Source organism: Bombus impatiens, unplaced genomic scaffold (genome assembly GCF_000188095.3).
Source record: "Bombus impatiens unplaced genomic scaffold, BIMP_2.2 scf_0089, whole genome shotgun sequence".
NCBI classification, from domain to species: Eukaryota; Metazoa; Arthropoda; class Insecta; order Hymenoptera; family Apidae; genus Bombus; species Bombus impatiens.
The window spans coordinates 72,223-78,357 of NT_176508.1; the positions used below are offsets into that span (position 1 = coordinate 72,223).

The following is a 6,135-nucleotide window of genomic DNA, read 5'->3' on the forward strand; positions in this document are numbered from 1 at the left end:
GGCCTCAACGCTGCCAACCGATCCACTGAAACGAGCTTCGATCACCTGACACTGTTCATTACACGCGTGCTGCAATAACGCGCTCGTCGGATAATTAACGATATCCTGCTTCGATACGAGACAGCCAAGGTCGTTTGCAAAATCTCTGCCTACTCCCCCGAGGGTTCCTGTTTGATTTCGTCCAGAGTTTCGCAAGCCGTGTGTTTCGTCGCTTGGTAAACGTGACGAGCGCGAATCAAGTCGGGGGCCGGTATTACGCTAATCGATCGAGCTACGAATCAATTAACGTCACCGGCAGTGGTGGGTTACGGAGTCGGGTCGCCAACTAGGAAACTTGCTACTTGCGAAGTCGGGATCATCGTAGAGCCTTAACGCGTTCCGTACTATGCCAGAAAATTATAATCGATACCGATAGAACTTTGACAGAGAGGCAAAAATTTTCGTTGGGATGTTTAGTCGTAGGAAAACGAGGACGCGCGATGGACTGCGCAAATCCTTAGTTTTCTCTTGTGTCGATTCTTTCCTCGAATCGTCGCGATAAAACGCTACTTACTCGTAAATTATGGCAGGGCTCTCGTATCTCAGAATGCGTTGCAAATTTATCTACGTTTCTTTAATTGATTTCTCGCTGTCGCGTTGATTTCGCACGAATGATCTCCATGAAAATGAAAAACATCACCGGTAGATCATCGCGTCAAATTTGATAACTCGAATGGAAACTAACGAACACGCATCATCGTTCGATCCTTATTGCAAGTTTCCTGATACACTCGATTACCGTAACGAATCCAGAAGAGAGGAAAGTGCTTCTTAGAAAGGAATAAAAAAAGAGCATCTCTTTGACAGTCAGAGGACCTTCGTACGCAGCCACTACCACCTGTGATATAGAGTTCCAGCGGTCCGTGATCAGGGTGTCCGGTTACCTGGTTCGAGCAACCTACCTACGTTGCTCTTCAAGGACTACCTTGTATAGAGAGGCGAACCTCATCCACTCTCCTCCTTCCATCGTTACTCCCCCCCCTCTCTCTCTCTCTCTCTCGATTCCAATCTCTTTTTCCTCTTTCCACGCGTTGCCGTTCCAGCGAGAGAGAGTTCGGGGGTGTATCGAATATCCTGCCATCGTGCGGTCTCGTCTATGGTGTCCGACTACCCCTCGCTCGTTTCACGGTTAATTAAGCGGCTGACAATCTGACCACGAGACGGTTAGCGGCCAGGGGGGTCCGCGATCTTCAGGAACTCGTAAACAGAAGGAATTCCTTGAGCATGAATGAAGACGAGAAGAAGACGACGAAGAAGAAGAATAAGAAGAAGATCGGAGAAGAGAAGAGGCAGAGTATGAGCAGGGACTGTATAAGATATCGATCATCTTGATTACCAGGGCCCACCTCGGGAAGACCCATCCACAGGATCGTCGGCAGCGCTTTTTTAGAACTTTCCATCGAATAGTATTTCGTCGTGTGTCCACCTTCCTGCTTGGGATCAGTGGTGCGACGCGTACATAAAGGGCCGGCGACTTTGGTTACCGAAGGAAAGATCGGATAGATCGACGAACCGTATAGGAGGATCGGGAATTTTTGGAAACGTCGCGCTGTAGAGTGGCTCGCGAAGATTGATTTACGTGGATCGATGCGTGGGTCCGGCCAGGGTTATTCGCTTTTGTCAGGATAGCTGGAACATGGTGGATACGCTTGACTCGAGGATTTGTAATTTAACTCTGCTGGAACCGGTGGTCTATGATCTCTCGAGGACGATCGATTTCTCTTTTGTGAAACTTTGGTACTAGGAACGAACCGACTTTCTATCGTGGAAATTCGTATATATCGCGTCGAACGTCGTAGGAAGATCGCAACGATAGTGCTCGCAACAACGCGTAGTTTACGAATCTCGTAGAAGTAAAGCGACAGTAGCAACAGTAGGAAAATATCGATCCGGCGTAGGCGCATTACACGCAAGAACGTTTCAAAGGTAGTTTTCGAGGTTCGATGGAAACCTTTGTGAGAAATTTGAATCAACTTCCGAGTTGTAAGAATTTTCTAAGATAGGAGTGGAAATTTTATTTTCCAAGCAAAGGTCCGATAGAAATTGAGGAAAAATACACGAACGATTCAATTCGTCGTACTCTTCCGTAATTTTTAGCTAAACTTTTGATCGAAAAAAAGAAGAGAGCGACGAAATATACAAAAGTAAAATTCACAGAAGAACGAAATAGAATTTTCATCCACGTTCGCTTACCGATCTAATTCTTGCGAACTTGACGACGAGGTAGAAGGCTGTTCCAGTCGTTTCACCGATTCGTCGAAGATGGATCGAAGGAAAACGAGAGCGGATTATATCGTCGAAGTATCGAAGGCATCGTCTCTCGTTTCTTGGCCCCACGGCTGATAGTTACACCAGGAGGCGGCCCCTGTACCTGCCAACAAACGACCAGCAGATGATTTAGCACATATTCCAGCGAGAGGCTCGTTCGCGTCTCGATCGCCTTTTACGTGTACCCGGTGCCCCAGCTTGAGCGTGATTGTTTTATAATTAAGCCGTTACTGGATATAAGGCACGGACGCGCGGGAGGCGGTGGTGATTAATTGTTTTCGAATTGAAAACCTATCGCGGTACCGTCTTAATTTCATCGTGCCCCAGCTAGAGTACAAGACGTGGAACTTATAGGCGTAATTACGCGGCCGGTTCCCCTGCAGACGTTAAAAAACTAATGAATAACAAACACCGGTGAAACCAGTCTGCAGCTTTATACGCTCTATACGCGTCGTAAACGCGGTTGAACCCTCAAAAACAAGGGAAAAAGGAACGAAACCGTGGTTGCTTCGAAGTTATCGAGTCTTTATACCCTGTTCCGTATAAAAGAGTGATTTTACGCTGAATTTCCGTGCGTTTTAATGGAAATACTTTGTGACCAGAATAGAGCTTCTTGGTAGAAATACGAGAGACGGTAGCAGAGTATCCAACTATTTAACGTCGAAAAGAAATTACGCGTGGAGGGTAACGACCTTTTAACGTTCTTAAGAATATCCTTCGCATTTTCTACATTTACCTCAACGTTCCTACTTTTCAACTTCTTCTTTGTCTCATATATGATTTGATATATATTCTACGCTTCAACGGTAATTTTACTTCCGAAGAAAACCAGAGATCAGGGGAGTTTCTGAGCTTGAAGGAAGACCTGTGTATCCGAATTTCGTCAGAATCTTTCTTCGTTCAAAGTTGAAGATCAAAACTCGATACCGATTCGCCGACGAATACGTAACATCGATCGCGATAGCGTACACGATAAGATCTCTACCTGTTACTACTTTTGATAAATAGGAGCGTTCGTTGAAGGAGACCGAAATCGAGAACTTCTATACACTTTCGTTACTACGATCGTTATTACGTCGTCTCTGTATCAAACGATCGCCTATTATATCCGTTTAAAAGGACTCTCGCGTTCCTCATAATTGAAACTACATTCGGTCGTATTTCTCATAATAGGAACTCGGCTGCAAATTCCACCGCTTGAAACCCGGCATTAACTGGTTCGTACGAAACAAAACTTTCGTTCTCTTCCCTTATCCATGACTTTATTCCGTCGTTCCAGTATCTCAAGATTCGTTCGATTCGCCCGCGTGTACTGTGCGTAGAGATTTTTTCACACGATTCCACGGAAACACCGGTGAAATTCGCTACACGAGCCTCCTTTCGCGTTCCCTGGCGAAAAGTTTCTTGCGTTCGACTGTTCACCCCCTCGATGGAACTCGACGACAGCCTCTCTCCCTCGCCGAATCCATCTCTGTTGCTCCGTCGTTGGAAAATTCGGGCGAGTCTCGAAAGCGCGCCACATTAAACGGAGCAAATAGACGGTGCCGTGCGGCAAAAGGGTGCCGACTGAAAGGCAAACAGTTTAGCTGGAAACAATTGACTGCAGATTGAAGAGAGAGAACGAGGGGCTCGGAGAGGGCTCACGGGAGAGACATCTGACGATCGATGCACGCGTCGCTGCCAGCGAGAGAGCGAAGTTACATCTGTCCGACGATGAAAATAGATTTTGAGAGAGCCCGGGTCCGGGCAACGGGGGGTCCGCGAGGGAGGGAGTTGTTAAAACACTCGTTTCCAGACCAGGAATTCGTGTTTCTCGTCACAATGCCACGGTGCTTTGATCGACCGCCCCCGTCGAACCACCGAAGGCAACGCGTTACCCCGTCTCTCATTCTCTCTCTCGCTCTCTCTCTCTCTTTCTGTCTCTCTCTGTATTTTGTGTGTAACGTTTTATAAATTGAAAAAATTATCAATGGTATTATACGAGTTGATGCCGATACAAAAGAGAGGACGGCAGCGTACCGACCGGGTAAATTGCGCGGGATTTCGCGTTCCACGCGTGCCTGCATATTTTATATGGACGAGTTCATTCATACTTAATGTCCCGTGGTTCTTTTCGATTCGGTGTGCCAGTGGACGTGCGCAACGCGCGAAAAAACCGCCCCAACCTGACCGTACGCAATCAAATCATCGATGTTTCGTTGCGCGGTTTTATTAAACAAAGCCCCTGGCCGCGATACAAATGTCGGAGATTTACTCTTATGGACGTTTTAACCGTTCGGCGAACTTGTTGAAATTTTTCTGCGATTCAACCTGGCGCACCGGCGGTGAATCGCGCCGATAGAAATGTGGAAAACGTCGGAAGCAGGGAAAATCAGTGAGACTTTTAGACGTACGCATATAAATATATGTGTCTAAAAATCTAAAAGATATAATATATGGAAGGACAATGGCTCATCGATAAGAAGGAAAGAACGTGTCAAAAAAATTGCGACACGAGCGGTTGGACGATGGGGGTGGTTCACCCCTCGTGTGTGTGTATTTTGTCTCGTCCGATCCTTTTAACGTCACTTAAAACAAAACACTGTATCGATTTGACCGCTTCTCCCCCTTGGTGAACGCACTCGACGAGCGCCCAGGGGGATGTTCGATGCGTCGAAGACAAGTGACACTCGATTCGGAGCTGGTCCTCCGAGTGTGTTTCGTTTTTCTCTTTTTCACACTTCACCGTGCCACGTCGCTTTTCTTTTCGCCACCCTCGTAGCGTACCGATGCGATCTTGTGCAAACATAGCGTCCAATCGAGCGACCGACTCGACGATATCTCGCTAAGAATTGCTCGAGCGAACGATCGTGCAAAATGTGCGCAAAATTTGATGAAAAAGATTGCTGCAACTTTGATAAAAATTTCGTGCAACTACGCGTTGACATCTTTGCGACCGATATACATATAATTACCAAGCACAAGTAAGCCGTACTACGTTTCCTATTATATTTTCAGAAATAAAATCTTACTATACGGCGTTGCATTAATTTAAATAAAAATGGTCTTTTTGTAGGACGTATGTACGAAAGCTTTCGCGTGTGACTTCACGCTTGGTTCTGCTCTCGAAGCTTACGTTAAACCGTTTAACGTTAAACTTGGATTGTTGAAAATTGTGGATCTTTGAAGCCGACATAATGTTATAGGAACACTAAATTTATACCGAGGATTAATATTAAAATAATGAAATATTTATTTCATGAACGATTCCTTATATATTCATCGATACACATTTGCACGCGTCTCGGCACTTTCTTCTATACTCGTCTGTTAACCGACTCTTAACCGACTCTAGAGTTTACATTCCTTTGTTTTCGATACACTGCGGACACACATATTTCCACACACCGATATTCACATACAAGTATCTCTACTACGCGTTTAACCTAGTCCAGCACAGAAAATTATACATATCTCAACATGGATCTTTCTTGAAAATCTACGTATTCCTGCCAATGACGCAAAGAGTTGCAACACCAAAAAGTATAAACGTAAAAGCAGACGAAAGTATCGAACGTCCACGACGGTGATTTTCAGTTGCAAATAAGAAGCTATGACGGATCTTGCGTACGGAGCGTGAGAGTAATCTGACGCGATAAAATAAGCCGCCACGGAATGATTACGTTACCGCGTAGAACTATAGCACGCCACTTGGGTCGATGAATCTTTAATCCTCTTTAACGCGGCCACGAAACGACCGAGGAACCGCGTCGAAATCGAACGGTAATCGGCCGTGAAACGCTAGAGAGAGCGTGTTTTGGTAAAATTCGCTGGGTAGAAGTCGGAGAC

The 6,135-nt window shown here is 45.8% G+C and overlaps 1 protein-coding gene and 1 long non-coding RNA gene across 2 annotated transcripts in view; one reads left to right on the top strand and one right to left on the bottom strand.

Annotated features, from left to right (window-relative positions):
- The window catches only part of LOC112214129, a 136,345-nt gene that overhangs the window by 53,219 nt on the left and 76,991 nt on the right, over positions 1 to 6,135 (bottom strand). Inside the window, exon 2 of the long non-coding RNA XR_002948045.2 lies at positions 2,233 to 2,410. This is a non-coding gene — a long non-coding RNA (uncharacterized LOC112214129). The remainder of the gene's footprint in view (positions 1 to 2,232; positions 2,411 to 6,135) is intronic.
- Positions 1 to 6,135, top strand: part of LOC100748444 (homeobox protein SIX3) — a 57,409-nt gene that overhangs the window by 13,606 nt on the left and 37,668 nt on the right. The gene's annotated exons all lie outside the window — the stretch shown is intronic.